Here is a 19,582-nt window from a genome sequence, read left to right as displayed (position 1 = left end):
GAGGTAGGCAAAAGGAAAAAAAAAAGTTAATATTTACACTGTAGGTTTTGCTGGAGCCAATTTTCATTGGGCCCTACTCAAGGAAAGAGGACTGACTTTTCTAGAGGAAAACCGAAAAAAAAATACTGAAGAGATATTGGCTTTCCTGGAAGCCATTGGTTTCTCCAAAAGGTGGCCATTATTCATTGTAAAGGTCGTCAAAAGAAGAGACCGCAGAGTCAGGGAAACAACCAAGCTGATCAGGCAGCTCGGGAGGCTGTCCTAAAACCAGTGGGACCTCTAGAGTTCCTAGTCATTACACCCCTATCAGAGCAGCCAGAAAGGCCTCGAATTTGAAAAGACCTTCCCTCCTGACACCTCTCAGGATGGAGGAAGCTGTAGGAAGGACAGATATTCATCCCTCAGGCTCAGGGATGGACCTTGGTTACACAGACATTTCAAAACACTCATTTAGGGGAAACTTGCCTGAGTCAGTTATTACGGAAACATTTCTTCATTCCCCATTTTAAACGACCTAGGGTCTGATGTGGTGTCCAGATGTGTAAGTTGCCAATGGAACACGTGGAGAGGGTATATATGTGAGGAACCTCACCTGGTGAATTTGGGGAAGTGGACTTCAGGGAGGTAATACCTGGGAAGTATGGGTATCGGTATCTGTTAGTACTAGTGGACAGTTTTTCAGGCTGGGCTGAGCCATTCCTGACAAAAACAAACCACTCAGGTAACAGTTAAAAATTTACCCCATAAAAGAATTCCTCCATTTGGCATACCGTCATGGCCCAAGTTACTCAATTATTAGCTAAAGCCCTAGAAATAAATTGGAAATTACATTGTGTTTATAGACCTCAGAGTTCAGGACAAGTGGAAAGAATGAATAGGACCTTAAAGGAAATTTTAACTAAATTAATTACAGAGACTGGCCATGACTTTGCTCTCCTCCATGCAAGATGCACCCCCTTATGTTAAAGAATTCACTCCCTTCAAAATAATGTATGGCAGACTGCCCCTTTGGTTCCTAAATTTGGGGAAGCTATACTAACAGAAATGTCTAACCACAATCTTGGACAGTCACTGCGGGTTTTGCAATATGTTCTTTTATGTGCCTAGCCTTGGTGGCCAAGGCCCACCGGCCTCCTGAGAAAAACTCCACCCACTCTTTCTCGCCTGGACAGCTGGTGTGGGTAAGAAGGCATCACCGTCCTGAACTGGAACCCAAGTGACAAGGACCTTACTCAGCCCTGCTTAATACACCGGCTGTTAAAGTTGGATCCATCAGCCTCAAGTGAAACAGGTATTGGGACAATATCTGGAGACAGCTTCAAGATGAACTGTTCAGCAACACTCAAGAGGCCTCAAGATAAGACTTTTCCAAGTGTGAATTAATGTGTTTTAAAAGGACATGGTTCTTTGCTATGGTTGCCTCTCCTGTTCTTAATGCCTTACTTGGACCTCCTATAGGGAGAGACTTTCTGCCCACACCTTTGTACTGGCAGCCTGGTACCATCTGAAGGACCTGCCCCACTCTAAGCCTGCCCAATGGAGAGAGGGGGGGAGTTTAGGATTTGGCCCAAAAGAGGATGTAAAAATCAATTATTTGTACCAAGAAAGAAATGTATTCGTGTACTGATTTATGTAACCTTAACTCCTCTGTATATCACCTTTACAATAAAAATACAATAGACAAAAAAATTAATGATTTGATTTGGAGGTGAAAACTGTAATGGAGTCCTAGGGAGGGGTCCCCCATCCCTCCAAGAGTCCACCACTCAGAGACAGTCTCAAGTAAAAAGATGGATTTTGTAATGGGGTCCCCCTAAGTGAGGGGACCACAATGTAGTGGGATCTGAGGGGGGATTCCTCCATCCCTCCAAGAGTCCACCACTCAGAGATAGTCTCCAGTAAAAAGATGGATTTATTGGGGAAGTAAAATGTATACTGACCTGCAGCGTCACGGCCCAGATTTGGGAGCTGGAACTGTGCCCTCTGGGCCATGCTCAAGGTCGGGTTATAAAGGCAAATACCACATGGTCAAGCTTGCCACAAGCAGGTGGCCAGTGAGGTTACAACACTTACAGAGCATGCCAGGCCACACGCAGGTGGCCAATGGAGTTACAGTCTGTCTCATAGTATCTGTTTGAACCAACCTATCATTCTAGTTAGACTTGTCATACGGATTTGACGGGGCTCACATGATGCAGGCCGATACGCCTACTCATGGGAAGGCACAGGTTAAACCTTGAACATTCCACTACTCAGGTGGTCAAGCAGTTTACACAATCTTATCCCAGCAAAAAGGAACTCCCTGGATAGGGCAGGGGAGATCTTAGTGAAGATGGAGTCGGCTTCAGCTCTCTTTAACTAATCTGAGATGGAGTCAGTCTGACACCCCTCAACAGCCAATGATGGCACTGGTCAGATCTTACCTCCATATTACAGATTTTGTAGAAACAGAGGGAAGGACCAGAGTAACTCCATATTGTACTAAGACCCCATTCTGTACCTAAATGACCTTACCATAAGTCCTACCCCCCTACCCCTCGCTTCCTGGTAAAGACCATATCCAACTGTGAGTGTGATTTCCAGTAATTATGAGTGGAATTTTCAGTATCTAATCATGAGTGTGATTTCCAGTATTTGTGAGAGGGATTTCCAGTATCCAACTGTGAGTGCAATTTCCAATATCTAATCAAAACCCTGCAGCTGTGCACACATCCCCCCTTGCTACACCCCTATGGCTTAACCAATCAATTTTAAATGCATCAGTCCCTTGATCTGACCAATGACCCTTTCCAGATTCCTTCCCGCCACCAAATGCAACAAACATGCTTTACAATTATTTTTTAATTTTTCTGTGGTGTGTGTTGATTTGTTGAAAGATACTATGATGTATGCTAAGTCCCTGCCTTCCCCAAAGAATGTATGAAACAGCTGGAAGCCTTAGCCTCAGGGCCTCTTAGGTCACCGGATTGCTGAATGCATGGAGGACCGAGCTAGCCTGAAATAAACGCCTTTTTTGCTGCTTGCATTGGTCTTGGTATCTGGTGGTCTCTCGGGGGATCCAAACTTGAGCATTTCAGTGGGGGCTCATCCGGGATACCTCCCTAAGCCCACCCAGACACCAGGCCAAGGGGTTGTGAAAATCCGGCCGGTAAGTGAGTGCGGCATTGCTGATGTGTATGTGTACTGTGGCCCTGCAGGATGTGTGTGTGTGTGTGTGTGAGGTTGGCAAAAGAGCCTTGGTGGATGCACTATAGGGCTACCAACAGGATCTGTGGGAGATGTCCCCAGACCCCCATGTGGGTAAATTGTTCCTCAGTACAGACATTTTGGAGACAGACAAATTTTTGGATCCATGTGTAGTCTGTTCCTCCGTGTGTACTCTGTTACTTGCATCTGAACAATTTGCCACGCGCTGTGACTTCAGTAAATTGTTCCTCAGTACAGGCATTTTTAGAGACAGACATTTTTTGGATCTGTGAATAGTCTGTTCCTCTGTGTGTAGTCTGTTACTTGCTTCTGAACAATTTGCTACCACGCTGCAATTTGGGTTTATGTTAAGTGTTTTGTATTTGGTCTGTGTGTAAGTGTGTCTAACCCCCACACTGGCAGGAGAAATTCCTCCTAGGTATCGGGCCTGAACTGAGAACCTGGCAAACAGAAGACTTCCAGGAGTGACTCCAACTTCTCTTTCTCTTTAGGTCCCCAGCGAATTCTCCCTTCCTTTTCTTAGCAGCATTGCATCTCCAGATTTGTCAAACTGCTTTTACTCTTGCCACTTTTGTATTTTTGTCTGGTTTATGTCAAATGCTCTGAGTTGTCTGACTGATGTGGTTAATTGGACTTTGATGTAAAAGAGAAAGTGAAATTGAAAGCAGAAGGGCCTAGGATGAGATTGAGTACTGAGGAGTCTAGGTTCAGTGGTGAATTAGGAAAGAAAGTAAAAGTAAAAATTGCCTGTATTGTTACAGGACTGGTCTGGACTGTTCTTCTGTTTTCTGTATCTCCTGACTGTGACGGACAAAATGGGACAGACTCCCTCTACCCCCCTGGATTTATGTTTAGCTCACTGGAAAGATGTACAGGCGACAGTTCACAATCAGAGTGTGAATGTCCACAAAAAGAACTCTGGGGGGACCCCCACCCAATCTTCTTCAGCAGAAAATTATTTGGTGTGCCAAAATGTTTTGTTAAAACTATCAAGCCCTGGAAAATGAGGCTGGAGAATGTTAAAATCATTTGTTAAAAGTTTTGTCTTAAGATTTGGGTGTTGCAGGAATAAGACTGGCAAAAATACCTCTTGCCACTGGAAAATGTACAGCCAATGTTTATTTTGCGTGCTTTAAGATCTTTTGAATATGCATGTGTGTGTGTGCATGTGTGAGTGTGAACATGTTCAATACTGTTAGCATGATGTAAAATTGAGTTTAAGTTTAAATTCAAATGGTCATCAAGTTTGGGTGTTACCAAATGCTTTAAAGGATTATTGCATTGTTTTAAAGAGGAACTATAGTTTAAAAATGTTTCTTTAATTAAAAAAAATCAGGGCTAAGTGTCAGAAATTTGGATGTAAAGGTTTATCACTGTTAAAAAAAATCTGCTTGGGTTTCTCAGTCAGAGACCAATAGGAAAGGACAGGAAAAACCTAGGACAGGTCAGTGTGCCTATCCACAGGAGTGAGGGGTGATCTGGCAAAGGTGCAGCTTAGCCAGTCCACGTAGTGGCACAGGCCCTGGAGGGAATCCACGTGGTGGGACAGCCATAAGGGGATGTCCATTCATGGTGGAAGAGGACAAGCCGGCACCAAGACAGTTCATCAAGCTCTGAGGAGTAGGATGGATATAGGCCGTTCTGTAGGACAGGCCAATGGAGGCCTTTCTTTTGTCTCTTTTGTTTTCAGGTGAACATTGGAAACCTGGTGGTAAAAATGAATGATTTGACTGGAATTTCTAAAACTGCCCCTTAGGATGGATTATTAATATTGGAAAACCTTAAAGAAGGATTAAAAGGTTTATTTGTATTTTGCAATTTGGATGTATTAAAAAAAAAAACTAAGTCTGGATTCTTGTGCTTGTAGTTCTGGTGTACACTGCTGAATGTACTTTTGTCACAATTGTTTTGGGTATCATTTAATGATTCAGGTACTGAATTTTATGTGTATACTTGAAGAGTTAAAGTAAACCCCATTTTCAGGCAGCCCCCATTTTGTTGACTGTTTAAACTATGAGTAACCCAGGCCACTAATTATCCCGGCTAGCAGAACAAGCTTATTAGGGCCCAGCTGGTCAGGAAACTCCCTGCTTAACTCTAACCAGCTGGGAATGCTTAACTCTAACCGCCCTGGAATGCCTCTAGCCCTGAGCCAATCAGATTTGTACCCATATCCTAATCTTGCTTGAACACCTGATTGCTGTAACTTTGTGGTTTTTTGCCTTTATAAGACCTGTGAAATTTCAGCTCAGGGCCTTCCTTCTAACCTCTGCTGCGTCGGAGTGTAGGATGAAGCCCGAGCTGCAGCCTGCCTGAATAAAGCCTTGCTTTTGCATTTGGGAACGTCTGGCTCTCGGTGATCTTCTTGGTGGTCATCTCATGACTTGGGCATAACAGTTGGGGGATTGTCCGGGATAGCCCCAGAGACCCCCAAGACCCCAGACCCCGAAGGTAAGAACACAGCACTGTTGATTTGTTTTGTCCTGTCATTTGTCTGTCTGTTTTGCTTTCACTTTTCCTCTTGAGGATGACCACTCCGACTTGTATTTCTTGAGGGGATTGTCAAAGCAGACGCGCTTGCACGACAATCTTGGAGGAACTGGAAGACGTCCCTGATACTCCACCTTTGAAGGGGGACCCCTGGAGCCCTGCCTTGATACTTATAGGGCGCGAGTCAGTTCGGTTTTTGGCTGGAACTGACTGGGAGGGCCTCCTAACCGAAACTCGACTAGCCCACCTTGATCTTGGGTCTGCTCCTTCTGTTTCTTCACAGAAGCCAGAAGACCAACTTGGGAGATCTCCATCTTGTAAGTCTTTTAAATATCAGACCTGTGTGTATTGTTTTTTCTGTTTTGTTGGAATTGTTTTACCTCTTGTTATTTTGTGGACTGAACGACTGACGAGACTGATAGCCATGGGCAATGTCCCATCCAGCCCCCTAGACTTGACCCTAGCTCACTGGAGGGAGGTTAAGGAGATAGCTCAGAACCAAAGTGTGGCCATTAAGAAGGAAAAGTGGATTACCTTGTGCAAGTCAGAATGGCCCACTGTTGAGGGAGCTAATTGGCCACCCAAGGGGAGCTTTGACATAGGTAAGATCAGGACTTTACAATGCCTAATCTACACCCCTTGTTCGGGCCATCCAGACCAGGTTCCTTATATAGTCACCTGGAGGGAACTCGTTGACAGGAACGCTCCAGCTTGGGTTAGGCCTTTCTTACCACTAACTCCCTCCCCTCCACTCCTTCCCCTACCCCAATATTCGTTCAAAAGATACAGGGTGAGGAGAAAAACCAAGAAGGAAGAAGATCGTGGAGAAGAAAAGCCCCCAGTGTTCCAGAGAGGCCCCAAGGAGGCTGAAATATTTTCTCCACCCTATGCCCCTCTGTACCTCCCCCCCCCCCTTGCTGGCACCAGCAGCCCAGGACATGGACATGTCAGCCCCAAGTCCTGACCCGCAGCTGCTGACATGGTCGAACGGGGGGGGGGGGTTCAGCTCAAGCCACCCGTAGGCTGTGGGGAGTGACCCCACCGCGCAGCGCTGTTGTTTCTGTGTTGTGATTCTGACAGTCTCTTCTGTGTCAAACCTACATAACTTGTTTTGTTATCTTGTCCCATGTTTGTTGGCCCCGTCAGTTTATAAATTAGTAGATTGTTTATGGCATATTTAGTTCCTTTATGTGTTTTGCATGTGGTCTCTGTGTGTGTCTAACCTCCTCCACACTGGCGGGAGAAATTCCTCCTAGGCATGGGGACTGAACTGAGAACGTGGCAAACAGAAGACTTCCAGGAGTGACTCCTTCTCTTTCTCTTTATGTCCCCAGTGGAATTTTCCTCCCTTCCTTTTCTTAGCAGCATTGCTTCTCCAGATTTGTCAAACTGCTTTTACTTTTGCCACTTTTGTATGTTTGTCTCGGTTTATGTCAAATGCTCTGAGTTGTCTGAATGATGTGATTAATTGGACTTTGATGTAAAAGAGAAGGTGAAATTAAAAGCAAAAGGGCCTAGGACGAGATTGAGTACTGAAAAGACTAGGTCTGGTGGTGAATTAGGAAAGAAAGTAAATCCAATGGGAAACTAGAAAAGATTGTATTGCAGAAAAGGAAAAATTGCTTGTATTGGTACAGAACTGGTCTGGATTAATCTTCTCTGTTTTCTGTATCTCCTGACTGACGGACCAAATGGGACAGACTCCCTCTATCCCCCTGGATTTATGTTTAGCTCATTAGAAAGATGTATAGGCTACAGCTCACAATCAGAGTGTGAGTGTCTGCAAAAAGAACTCTGGGGGACCCCCCACCCAATCTTCTTAAGCAGAAAATTATTTGGTGTGCTAAAATGTTTTACTAAAACTATCAAGCCCTGGAAAATGAGGCTGGAGAATGCTAAAATCATTTATTAAAGGTTTTATTTTAAATTCTGGTTTTTGCAAGAGTAAGATTGGCAAAAACACCTCCTGCCCCTAAAAAATGTACAGCTGATATTTATTTTGTGTGCTTTTAAGTTTTAAAACAAATATTTGTGTATGAGTATGTATGTATGTGTGTGTGCACACACGTGTATATATGTGTATAAATGTGACTGAATGATGCAAAAATGGGTGAGTTTAAGCTTAACCTTCAGGAAGCCATCAAGTTCGGGCATTACCAAATGTTTTAAAAGATTAGTGCATTGTTTTTTAAAAAAAAAACAGGAACTAGATACTGTGATGTAATAGTAAGACTCTTAACTATCTTAACTTACATGTAATCAGGCAAGTATTTTAAAGGATATATATTAAACTAATGGGGATAGAAGTAAACTCTCATTAACTCTCTGTATGTAGGAAGAAATGGCAAAATGGGCTATCGTTTCTCACTAATTTATTGGAAAGCTGAATGGATAAGTATTTCTAATTTCTAATTGTAATTCTTACATTAAGGGAAAATTGTCATTTGAGTTCAAAGGTCTTCATGCAGTAACTGGGACTGAAGGAAAAAAAAAGGGGGGGGGGGCTCTTTTAAAACAGGCAGCCCGGAGGCAAAGGGCGATACCTGGTTTCAGAATGCCTGTAAGCTTCAGAGTTTTTCCAATGCAGATAAAAGCTAGTGTTAGTGTTAAAGCAGAGGTTAGTAAAAGGCTTTGGAGATCAAGAATGCATTTCTAGATAAGAAATTTGGAAATAAAATTTTCCTAAATGATTGTTGCAAAGTGAGAAAAGGAAAAGTATGGCTACCAAAATGAGTGTTTAATTGCCATTCCAGTTTGTTTGTAGAGTTTTTTGGTAACAGTTTCCAGAAGGCTCACAGAGAAGGACAGATGATTCCTACAAGTTTGTCAAGATCTAACATTGGCCCTTAATAAGTTCCAGGTAAGAGCATGCTTAAGAACTACTTCTGTGTGGACCACCTTGTTGCTTTTAATTGGAGTAAAGTGGCCTCTTGTAAAACTCATTGATCTGAAATCTGCGGTTCGAAGCCAGCCCGGGCAGAGAAAGGTCCCTGTGAGAGTCTTCGTCTCTAGCTGTCCAGCAGAGTGCTGGGAACAGTCATGAGTCACTTTGAGGCTCAAAGTGGTAGGGTGCTATTCTTGAGCTGGAGAGCTGAGGGACAGCACTCAGGCCCCGAGTCCAAGTCCAGTGATGGACCAAGATAAATGCCAAAGGTGCATTTATACCAGCATGGAAAAGTCACTCCTGGGACAAAAGTGATGGAGCATCCAGAGGCAGTAAGCCACTGCTTGGATGGCAGAGATGGTGTCAGATCCTAGAGTCACTCCTGTTTGCCCTTTCAAAAGTTAATCAGAGCCGGGAGGTCCTAGAAGAATAGTTCGTAAGCATGCCTTTTATTGCCTATGTCTATCTACTTTGTAACTGGACAGGAACTTGCCAGTCATCTGTGATAGTGGGTAGTAAAGCTAAGTTTGTTAAATGGGGGATAGTTTAAAATCCCAACCCCCTACATCTACTCAAAGCCCTGACTGGCAGTGAGAATTTTAAGCTGATACATCTGTTCAGGAAAGAAAGTTTGTGGATCTGAGATCTTGTCCTTATTGAGATCTAAAGTCTGCAAAGGTAGTTTAGGCATTGTTACATCATCAGTTTCCCCATCCAGAGAGGAAAATGCTTTTATACAAACCAGAGAGCTAAAAAGACTACCATGTTATATCCCAAGAAGAGGTCTATGCAGTTGTTAAAAGGTTAGCTATTTACTTCAGTTTGGAGTAAAGTTCCCAGTAACATCTAGTCCTGACAACCCCTTGGTAAAGTAGGCTAAGGATCTATAGGTTCCTGGCTAGGTAAGGTCAACGCCCCTGAGTTAGCCTGAAGAAGTTACAGAAGATGGATGATCTCTGCCCATCAGCTCCCCCTTCAAGATCAAGGAAACAGAGTCATTAAAAAATAATAATCCGGGCTGGGGATATGGCCTAGTGGCAAGAGTGCTTGCCTCGTATACATGAAGCCCTGGGTTTGATTCCCCAGCACCACATATACAGAAAAAGGCCAGAAGTGGTGCTGTGGCTCAAGTGGCAGAGTGCTAGCCTTGAGCAAAAAGAAGCCAGGGACAGTGCTCAGGCCCTGAGTCCAAGGCCCAGGACTGGCAAAACAAAATAAAAATAAAAATAAAATAATAATCATCCTAGCCTTATTGGAAATATTTGATTACTGAAAGTTATTGCCCTGGAAAAATTATGGCCAAAGGCCATTGCCTAAAGCTGTCTTGAAATTCAGTGATGTGCCAGCCTACTAAAGCTAGTGTGTTTAAAAGGCAATCAGGAAAATACTAGGCGATTTCACTAAAGTCAGGCTTTAGGTTAACTTAGGTTAAGCTTCTCTAACCAGTCTATGGAGAAATTTGCAGGCAACCCACCAGAAGGTGTGACATTCTCCTGGAGCCACTGGGAGCCACTGCTGCCTGACACCACCATGGCCTCTGCCCATTCCATTTGAGTGAAGATCAAGGACAGCCTAACAGTCATCTGGAAGAATCTACATCTTCACTCTGAGCACCCCTACCATGGTAAAGACAGATGGGACTCAATCACACGCAGCTGATTTCTGCTGGAAAGTGCTTTGGATCTGCTGAAACTAAAATTTTGGAGGGACATTCTTGAGTTGACTGGAGTTAACTATTAAGAAAATGGGATATTGTAAGAGATTTTCAAGTAGACAATTCCATGGAACTGATGGCCTGCTGCTAAATCCAAATCATGTATGACGGGCTGGAGAGTCACTTCCAGGCAATGCTTGGGGTGAGAGGTGTGTCCAAGTGTATTAGAGTATGTCCAGATGGATTAGAATGTGACCTCAGAGAAGGGAGGGAGGTAACTGCCATCAGGTGTGCCAGTTACCAAGGTAACTGGACAGAGATTCAAACTGCTGGGGGCATCTTCATGGAGCCCTCCTGGGGTTGAATCTTACAGATGCCACTGGCCAACCTTAGGCACTTAGAGGCACTGGAAACTGGAGAAATCCACTCTAAAATAGTAACTCATGATAGTTGGCTCTCGTCTGGTTTCTTAGGAGCAGCAGTCCCATTGGAGTGACCCTTGCCCCATCTTTGTTTTCCCCAACAGCCTGTGGGTGAAGTCACAGTAAATTGCCTTGATGTAGTTGAGATAAACCAGATTCCACAAATCAGAGGAAAAGAAAATGTAGACAGTTTAAAACTCTAGCAGCAAAGAAGCCCCAGGAAAAGTAAAGAGGAAAGTTAGTATAGAAAGCCTTGGAGAAAGGGATAGAGGAAACAAAATGGTTTCTTCTGGATAAGAAAGGGATTTGAAAAGTAAGGATTGTCAATTGTTACAGGATGTTAAGAATTGTCAGTTGTCACAGAATGTTCAAGTAAGTCGCTGATGGTCTGAATAAGTAGAAGAGGGCATAAATGGGGATAAGGAAAGACTTTAGAAAGAGAATTGGGGAAGACAAGCGATTCCCTTTAGATTAGATAAAGGAAGACATTCCCTAGAAAGTTTGAGTATGTAGCAAAAGGTATCAGTATGTCTTAAAATTAGAGCTTATGAGTAAAGTTGGTATGTAATCAAATTGGCTATAATACAAATAGGGTCAGAATTGGAGCTTCTGTGTGAAACTATGTTTATCTGTACCTGCATCCACAGAGCTAAGGGACTTGTGTGATGTCAACTAAATGTAAACCAGAAAGATCTCATGTGAATATCTGTAACTGCTTGATTTCCCCGTTGAGATGGTCTTGCAAAGTAGGTGAAGCCTGGATTTGCTCCTTATGTGTAGCCTTAGGAAAAGGGTGCTGTTTTTATGCCAATCAATCAGGAATCATTAGGGAAAGCTTGGCATTTGGTAAAAATATAACAAAAAGCAAAAAGGAGAGAAATGGTATCAGCCACTGTTCTCCTGGTCACCATGGGCAACTCTCCTGACAGCTGTGTTGACAGGCTCTTTGGTTCTACTACTTTGGGCCCTAACTATTGGCCCATGCCTTATCTCAATACCAGCCCCTAGACATGCAAGCCATTGAGATGGACAGCCATGATTGGCTCCCAAGGTACCTAAGGGGGAAAATGTAGAGCCAGTGTGAAGGACCAGAATAACTCCATATTGTACTAAGACCCCATTCTGTACCTAACTGACCTTACCATAAGTCCTACCCCCTACCCCTCACTTCCCGGTAAAGACCATATCCAACTGTGAGTGTGATTTCCAGTAATTATGAGTGGAATTTTCAGTATCTAATCATGAGTGTGATTTCCAGTATTTGTGAGAGGGATTTCCAGTATCCAACTGTGAGTGCAATTTCCAATACCTAATCAAAACCCTGCAGCTGTGCACACATCCCCCCTTGCTACACCCCTATGGCTTAACCAATCAATTTTAAATGCATCAGTCCCTTGATCTGACCAATGACCCTTTCCAGATTCCTTCCCACCACCAAATGCAACAAACATGCTTTAGAATTATTTTTTAATTTTCCCGTGGTGTGTGTTGATTTGTTGAAAGATGCTATGATGTATGCTAAGTCCCTGCCTTCCCCAAAGAATGTATGAAACAGCTGGAAGCCTTAGCCTCAGGGCCTCTTAGGTCACCAGAGTGCTGAGTGCACGGAGGACCGAGCTAGCCCGAAATAAACGCCCTTTTTGCTGCTTGCATTGGTCTTGGTCTCTGGTGGTCTCTTGGGGAATCTGAACTCGAGCATTTCAATTTATTGGGGAAGTCCCAGATGGACCCGTCCCAGGTTTCAGAAAAACATATAACACAAAACAGGCCAGCAGCACAGAGACTTACTTCCAGAAGATTTCTAAGTACCAACAAACCAATTCAGCTCCAGTAGAGAGCTGAATTGGGAGGCCATGGGGACAATAGACACCATATGGGACCATGTGGCATGGTGTAATGGCACCTGAGCTCACCTGCCCCTAAACAGGGTCAGGTCAGGGGGCTGGGTCACAGGAAGATCCCAGTCCCAAGCACTTGACTGACAGGTTCAGTAACCTACAGGCCATGTGCTCACCCCTGTCTCTTGGGATTTAGGACCACCCATTACCTGGGAATGGGACTTCCCTTCCTGTAGGAATCCAGGCACACCCATCAAGACAAGATGCTAGAAATACCACATGGTCAAGCTTGCCATGTGGTCAATATGGCGCTGGCCAGATCTGACCTCCATATTACAAAAACCAGTGAGGGAATATAAGAACCAGAGGCCCTGGAAGCCCAGCCTGGCTGGAAGTCTCGCTCCACACTGATGTCACTACTACAGGCCCTGGGAGGGAGGCAGTGCAAACATGGCTGCTGCTGCCCCGAGAGCCCAGAGGCCTCAGCTATTCCCTGACTCCAACAGAATGGTGTCAGCTAGCAATTGTGAAACCACAAGTGTATGGTTTTCTTTGCTATCTTAAACCCCACCCCATTGGAATTGGGGTTGCTCTTACTTTCGAGGTGTACCAGAACAAGGCAGGCACCAGCCTTCTAAAAACTAAACAAAACATAAAGAAGGGGCTGGGAATATGGCCTAGTGGCAAGAGTGCTTGCCTCCTACACATGAAGCTCTTGGTTTGATTCCCCAGCACCACATATATGGAAAACGTCCAGAAGGGGCGCTGTGGCTCAGGTGGCAGAGTGCTAGCCTTGAGCTAGAAGAAGCCAGGGATGGTGCTCAGGCCCTGAGTCCAAGGCCCAGGACTGGCCAAAAAAAACCCAAAAAAACATAAAGAAGCCTTTGTCATCTTTGACCATGTCTCCGTGGATTTTCACCACTCTGAGGTCATTTCAGGACCTGAATCAATGGAGGACAAGATGGCCACTCAGAACTAACACATGCAACATGCAAAATTCACAATTTCCTAAACAAAGACCATGCCCCAGATTCCTCTTCTCTCCAACTGCAGGCCCTGCTCTAGACAGGAGAGCTTCAGGCTTCCAGGGCTCATGTGGACCATGCCACCTCCTCCCACCAGGCTTCCTGCTCCCTGGGGTCTCTTCTCCCTCAGTCCACATACTGCTCCCTAAAGGGGAGCTCATGTCAACATGAGGACTGCCTTTGATGGGGTCTGTCTGCATTTATGTCACTAGCACAATGCTTTTTCCCATTAACTGGCAGCCTGCATTGACATTCTGAGATGCCCTGCTGAGGAGAGCCTTTGTGACATAGGAGGACCACAGGGGGCTGCAGTCATGTGTCCTTGGATTCAGTGTCCTGATCCTCAAAGACAGCATCAGCCACCTGCTCTGCCTTCCTCATGGGGGGTGGGGTATCCTGGGTACAAAAGCACTTTAGGGAGTGGACTGGGCAGTGACTGATGGTAGAAGGCCTAGGTTACATGCGGGAGGCTCTGGGTTTTATCTACAGTATGCACTTGCTACACTGCCTTTGAGGGATTTGGGTGACATGCAGTCCTTTTTTATTTGATTTTATTTTGGAAAATTGGCCTATTATATGTGGCTGCCTTTAGTTTTTTATAATTTGATATAAAGGGAATTACAGTTACTTAAGTCAGGTCATATGTTTCTTATATCATGTAGAAAATAGAAATAGACTTAGATTCCCCTTTAACACCTATAAATTTACCTTTAACAGAGTTCTCATCATTTATTTATTCATTCTGGATTCCTCTGATGAACTTGAATCTCCAGCTGAAAAACTCCTTTCTTCAGGGCTGGTATAGAGGAAAAATAATTCCTCCCTATTTGTGTCTGGAAGTGTCTTCATTATTCTTCATGTTTGAAGGACAGATGTGCAAGACAGGGTGCTATTGATAAGGTTTGGGGTTTGGTAAACACTCTGTTCAGTGCTGACTCTTTTGAGCTACATCGCTCTGGCTTCCCTTGTTTATGATGAGAAATTAATGATTTGGGAAATCCTGGTGAGTGTATCCCTGTCAGCCTGGTAGATACATGTTGAAAATGAACCTGTGTGCATGTGGTAAATGTCATGCCAAACGCATGTGATAACTAAACTAAAAGAAAAAAAGTTCTACAAAGTCAACATAAAGTAGTAACAATTATATGGAGGGATGTTCCAGGTTGTGGTTTGGATGGAGTTTTGAACTCAGGCTCTCACACTTACTAGACTGACCCTCCTCCTCCACTGAGTCAGACCTGCAGCCTTTGCTGTGCTGCTCATGGTTGAAAAAGGGATTTTGCTCCTGATCGAAGCATGAGCTGGAGCCTCCATCCTCCTATTTTTCACTTCCCGCCTCCTCTGGCATGGCAGGCATGCCTTCCCTGAGCCTGGTTTCCACTTGCCATGGACTCTCATGCACCGTTTTACCAGACTGGCTTCAACCTGCACAAGGAGCTAGGAAGACAGACTGGAACATCACATCCAGACCAGATCATAGCCCCAAAACATAGGAAACATCAATCTACACATCCCACCTAAGAAAAGGTTTTTGGTGTGCTAATTTTCCCATTACCTAAAGGTTTGAGGCCTGGAACCCTACCTCACCAGGTGCTTGCAATGTGAGGATAGCAATTCAAAGCCAGCCTGGGCTGAGAAGTCACTGAGATTCTTATCTACCATTAACCACGACAGAGATAGAAGTTGAGATGTGGTCCAAGTGGCCTTGAGGGCCAAGATAAATGAGAGCACCCAGGCCCTGGCTTTGCACCTGGAACAACCCTTGAGATACAGTGTGGCAATGTGCCGCTCTGGGCTACCAAATCTTTTGTGCAGGAGGCTTCCACAGTGACAAAGTGGAGCTTCAGCATCCATGTTCTTATGTACAACAATAACGGGCCAGTCAAATTCTGTGGCATGACCTGCAACAGGCTCCATGCCCAAGAACTGTTGGGCCACTTTCTGGTAAGAGCACAGCTGTCAGAGGACTTCCCTACAGGCTGTCCTCCTTATGGTGGACTCTGTGCCCTCACAGGATTGGTACCCATATCCATGACTCAAAAACAGCGGGGCAACCCAGAACCCACTCACACACACCTGGATCAGCCAGACCCTGATGTCATCAGAGTTATGGCTTCTTGGGGGTGGAAATCAGAAGTGGTTCAGGAAACTCTGATACGTCAAAGGTCCATGTCACTAAGGCAATTCTCTAGTACTGACTCACAAAAGGGACCAGGGGAGTGATCCCAAGGGCCAGGTAAGGGGTCCAAGTCCTAGACCTCTGCCCTGCCACTCACTTCTGGGGCCTGAGCCTTCATGGTATCAAGATACACCAACTAGCCATCCTGCCAGTTTTCTTCATGCTGAGCACAGGTGACAGGTGCAAATGTGCCACCATTGTCTCTGTCTCTATGCTCTGCCTCCTCTCTGCCCCTTCAGAAGGAGGACTGCAACTCCCCTCCCACAGCCAGCAGCGGAGAAACCTCTGGTCAAGACAGTGTTCTGATCATTGTCCCAACCCTTGGCCCTATCAGGGTTTGGAGAAGCATGAAGGGGAGGATCGTCAAATGCCTAAGGGGCCTGAGCTGCCAATGCCTTCCCTTCCCTTTCCAAAGAGCACATGTCACAGAATCCATCCTGGGACAGGAGAGGACAGCGCTGACACCTGGGAAGCACATAGGTGAGCATAGAGCTGGGCTCTGGGTTTTATTTCTATGATTTGATGAAGTCCTTTTCTCCTGCCCTACCCTTGTCTGTGGGTACCAGAGGGAGGGAGATGGGCCAGGGGGAGATGGGAAGGGGTGTTCACGGGGACTGATTTCATGTCTGGGGTCCTGAGGGACAACACTCAGAGGTATTGCCTTCTGAAGGTCAGACCTGTTTCCCTTCTTCCTGCAGATGAATATTCCTCATGTGTGAGAACATAGTACTTGTAAACAAATGTGATTGCTTTAACCAATTATTGCCCCAAAGTCCATTCCATGTATTCTTGTTGTGTCTCTCTGTGTTCTTTATTATAGCAATACTAGTCAGGATATTGTGTAGCTTAATCCTATCTTTGACTGTCATCATAGCTAGTCTGAAGACAGTCCTGAAGCATCAAGGTTCAAAGCAACCCTGGTCTCAAGATAACTTGAGCATTCAATAGGTAGAAGTACTTAAAATAACTTCTCAAGGGAAAACCATGAGAATTAGTCAAGTCAAATGCACAGCATTGCTATCTTGATACCATTTTAAGAAGGCCAAACAGGCCTAACCCTGCCTTCATGTCTCATGTGCCAATCCATGTACTGAAGTCCTTATAAAAGCCCATTATCTCTGCCACTTTATCTTACAGATCAGTGTTGGTTTCAATTTTATTTTTTATACTAGAATTTTTTTACCCTCCAGAAAATCTTTAGATATTCCTGGGAAGAGAACAGATGTTGATGGCACATGCCTGTAAGTCTAGCTACTTCAGAGACTGGCATTTGTGCTTTAAAGTCTGTCTAAGCCTAAAAGTCTGTGAGACTCAAAGCGTGCAACAGGCAAAAGGCCTGGAGGTGGAGGTGTGACTCAATTGGTTAGAGCCCATCTTCACCAAAGCACAACACCCTGAGATATGATGATTAGCAGCAAAAAGAGAACCAAACAACCTACCACTGAGCTGCTCAGCCCATTCTGAAAATAAGGTTTCCAGACACTTGTCCCAACTCTGTATTTCAAGAGGACAACACCTGAGAGGCTGAAAGACAAACTCTTCAGAACAAGGAAAAGAAGTGATGCTCACGGTGGTATGATACAAAGATTACAAAACCAGTTGTACACGATGCTGCTATGATCCCCAGTGAAAAGCAAGGTACAGGCAGCCATGTGACCTCCACAGCCAGTTCTGGGGCCCAGCTTACACTTGTGTGCTGGAGACGCTGCCTGCACCTCAGCTCTTGCAACTCAAGGCAGTTTTCTCTTTGTGTGAGAGTAGCATTGGGTTTGGGTAGGTATCACAGTGAATTTGAAGATTGCCTGTGGTCACTTCCCCCATATTCTGTCAAATCAGAACTATGAAAGGACTTTACAAATATGCTGTCCCCAATTTCCTCATCCAAGTTTTATGGTTTCCATCATGGAGGTATCTTCTTGACTCCGTTTGTTAGTGGTTACTTTTGGGTGGCCATTGGAAATTGCCCTACCCAAATGCTCATTGCTAGAGCACAGAAAGGCTACTCTTTTTCTTTATTGATTTTGATGTCAGGCTACATTGCCTAAGGTATTTCAACTCCAGGACACCAGAGATCAAGTCTTTATGTAGCTTTAGGTATAAGCACATTTTATCTGCCACTAGGGATAGCCTGACTTCTTCCTTCCCTATTTGGATCTCTTTTCTATCTTTCTCTTCCCTTTGAGCTGAGGCTAGAAATGCCAGTACTATCATGGATCGGAGAGAGAGCAGACATGCTTGTCTTCCTCCTCTAAAATCAGAGGAAATAGTTTCAGTTCTTGCCCTATTTAGAAGAATGTTGACTATAAGTTTATCTATTAAATACAGCCTTTATTATGTGAGGGTATGAGTCTTATTTTCCTAGAGTTTCTATCATAAAAGAATGTTGTGTTTGTCATAGGGTCTTTCTGCATCAATTGACATGATCATGTGATTTATCTTTGCTTCTCTTTATCTGCTGTATTTGTTCCCTAATCAACATGTTCTGAACCAGCCTTACACACTGTAATGAATTGAAGTTGACTGCGGTATATAATTTTTTTCCCCCAGTCCTGGAGCTTGAACTCAGGGCCTGAGCACTGTCCCTTGCTTCCTTTTGCTCAAGACTAGCACTCTACTGCTTGAGCCACAGAGCCACTTCTGGCTTTTTATGTTTATGTGGTGCTGAGGAATCCAACCTGGGGCTTCATGCATCACAGGCAAGCACTCTACCACTAGGCCACATTCCCAGTCAGTGTCTAATTTTTGTGTGTGTGCTGGCACTGTGGCTGGGCCCTCTCCCTAAAGTTTTTGTACCCAAGGTTGATGTTCTACCACTTAAGGAACACCTCCACTTTTGGTGTATGCCTGTAAATGGAGATGAGCGTGTTGTGCCTGTTGCTGCCTAGGCTGGTTTTGAATATACCATATAACATACTAACATCATTACAGGACTGGTTATAATATAAATTATAGTATGTATGCTACATCATAATGTAAAAACTGTATTCTTTCTGACTTTTCTTGTGCTGCTGGCACTGGGCCTTTGAAGTCAGGGCCCTGAGGGCTTCTGAGCTCTGCATTTTGCACTTCCATTTGCTGAGGGCCTGCCAGCTCTCAGCAAGAATGCAGTAGAAAAGGAAAGCAGCTCAGGTTTCCTACTCCACCTCTGAGAGGCCAAGAACCAGGGCCTGGGCTGCGCTGTGGGCTGTCACACAGGTCCTCTGAGACACACTCTCAGAGGAAATGAACACAGAGCCTCTCCTCTCCCTCCTTCAGAGCAGGACTTCATCATGACAGACCCTGAGGGAAAAAACCAAGAGAAAACCTGCCCTGATGGTGTAAGGGCTAACCTGAGAACCTGAGTGACTATAAGTTTTAGTGTTAAAATTATAACAGCTTCTATACCCTGGTGATGACTCCATGCTAGAGGGCTGCACCCCCACCTGTGAGACTAGCTTCTTGTAGTTTGACATTTAAAAATACAGGGAGCCCTTGTTCCCCTCTGTACCTAGGTAGCAGCCATGGTAACAGACAGTAAAAAATGATCATAGTCATAGACTATAGAAATAACCATAGTAGTAGTAGAAATGCCATGGTAACTGTTGGGTTGGTTTACTTATGATTGAGTACTGGATAGTTTCAGCCAGCTCAAGCTTGCTTAGTGGTAATGGGAAAACATGGTGGCAATTGTTAATACAAAGTTGGTACTCGGTCAGCCTGACTGCAGAATTCTGCTCTGTAAATTGCTTCCTTAACCCATTTGAGACTTGCTCTATCCCCGGCATTAACCCCCTGCATCAGTGCTATGTGACCACCTTGCTGGCAGTTCCTCATACCAAGGCCAGTTCCCCTTATCAAAGCCAAAATAGATAACTGAAAGGGTAGATAGTCAATAGAAATAGGG

The 19,582-nt window shown here is 44.6% G+C and overlaps 1 long non-coding RNA gene across 1 annotated transcript; it reads right to left on the bottom strand.

Annotated features, from left to right (window-relative positions):
• Positions 1–775: 775 nt before the first annotated feature.
• LOC125345752 lies at positions 776–18,776 on the bottom strand. Its single transcript, XR_007209786.1, has 3 exons — positions 18,766–18,776; positions 10,005–10,019; positions 776–926 (listed from the first exon to the last, which is right to left on the bottom strand). It is a non-coding gene; the product is annotated as an uncharacterized LOC125345752 (long non-coding RNA).
• Positions 18,777–19,582: the final 806 nt, after the last annotated feature.

This window comes from Perognathus longimembris, chromosome 2 (genome assembly GCF_023159225.1).
Source record: "Perognathus longimembris pacificus isolate PPM17 chromosome 2, ASM2315922v1, whole genome shotgun sequence".
Taxonomy (NCBI): Eukaryota; Metazoa; Chordata; class Mammalia; order Rodentia; family Heteromyidae; genus Perognathus; species Perognathus longimembris.
Note: the sequence above shows the minus strand (reverse complement) of the source record. Positions and strands in the feature narration are given on the sequence as shown.